The sequence below is a fragment of the Fopius arisanus genome, unplaced genomic scaffold, assembly GCF_000806365.1.
Source record: "Fopius arisanus strain USDA-PBARC FA_bdor unplaced genomic scaffold, ASM80636v1 scaffold00035, whole genome shotgun sequence".
In the NCBI taxonomy this organism is placed as follows: Eukaryota; Metazoa; Arthropoda; class Insecta; order Hymenoptera; family Braconidae; genus Fopius; species Fopius arisanus.
Genome location: NW_011887774.1, coordinates 364826 through 366488, shown reverse-complemented (window position 1 = coordinate 366488; position 1663 = coordinate 364826).

Below are 1663 nucleotides of genomic sequence, written 5' to 3'. Positions count from 1 at the left end.
GGGGGGGGTCTCAATAATTACTCGGCGGGATTTAGGTAGATTGATTTTTGATATATTCTAGTCTCCATAATACACCGATGTTGATACAAAAAAATAATCCAGGCTTTTTGAGTAATTAACTCGAGGGTGCGGGAGTACGGCGAACTCACTTGCGGCTACGCGCAATAGTATAACATAAAAAGAGGGGGTGACTCTAACTCTGGAAAAAGGGGGAGAAGTGAGGGGGGCCAAGTGAAAAGGTAATCATTAATAGGGGGCTTGATTTACAACTAACATGAATTTACTGGAGGCTCACCGTTGGGGGGAAATTAACACGGGCAGGGAAACTCGTTGGGGCAGGGAATAAAAAGTGGGGCACTCACGGGGAATGGTGTCCTCAAGATCCTCTCGGTTTTCCTCGGGGTCGATCCTCCTTCCTTCCTTCTCTCTCCTCGTTCTCCTCGGACGTTCTTCTCCCAAAAAATCCTCCACACACTCCACTCAATAGTTCTCCTCCTCACGATCTTCCCAACATTTCTTCCACACAATTGTTTGCAGTCTAGTTCCTCTTACACTATTTCCGCACACTTTTCTCCTTCGCACTGTTTCTCTCCTCCAAAATCGTTCTCACCAGTTCTCTTCACAAATTGTTCGGGATTTCTTCGGGGCAACTTCTCACATGGTCTCTTTACACTAAGTCCTCTTTTTAGTTCTTTCTGGGGCAGTGACTCGTGGGGCAGCGGTGGCACGAGTGAAGGCTGCCATTCATCCTCACCTCTTCCTCCCGATTATGGTAATAATCGATGTGAATCGGGGGCATTCGTTATTGTGTGTCCTTTTCCTTCTTTTGACACGGGGACTTTCTCGAGGGATGTCTCCTTCTTCCGGGGTCACGTGGGGTCCTCTTCCTTGATGCGTGAGTGCTACGGCGGGGGGAAAAGGGGACGGGGGTAAGGAAAAAAGAGTAACTTAAACCTAACTTAACCTAGGAAAAATAAGCTGTATCAATTAGGGGGCAGGGGGGGGGGCGCAAAATTCTGCCTCATCACAAAATATAGTCAGGCGATCCCCTATACTGCGAGATGCTCAATGAGTTTCCCATCCATTTGGCACACTGCGCTAGGCAGCCGGCTATGGGATATAAATCACCGACGTAACTCTCCCTGAGGCACGGGGTCCTGAAGATATCCCATCGAATCTCGTCCAGACCGCTGCATCTCAGTCAATCCATATCTTGCATATTGGGAGTCATTTGGCGCTACTATTCTTGCTAGATACCCAGTGATGACCAGGGTCCAGCGATAAATCCCACCAAACCCGAGCTTTGTCCTGTTTAGGCCCACAAATGTGCTGGTTAGCTTCATAGTAGGTTCGCGTAAGAGGGTTTTTGTGTGCTTGGCACCCTCTCCAAAGCATCATAACTCAGCAGTTCCCCTCTCTGATCGTTTCAGGATCATGTCCTTCATAAATGTTATGTGCCCACCCTTATGGTCTTCCCTAGTTGATTCACGCAAGGGCTGGACAGTATAGGGCTACCAAACAGTGAGACACCTGATCGAGATACACTTCCAGGACTCGATTATATAAAGAGAGCAAGTGTAAGAGTATTTTTCCCGGGTCAACACCCCGGGATAATCCTCAAACTATTCTGGCTGCCGCCTCTATCGTTCACGATTGGGCGCCA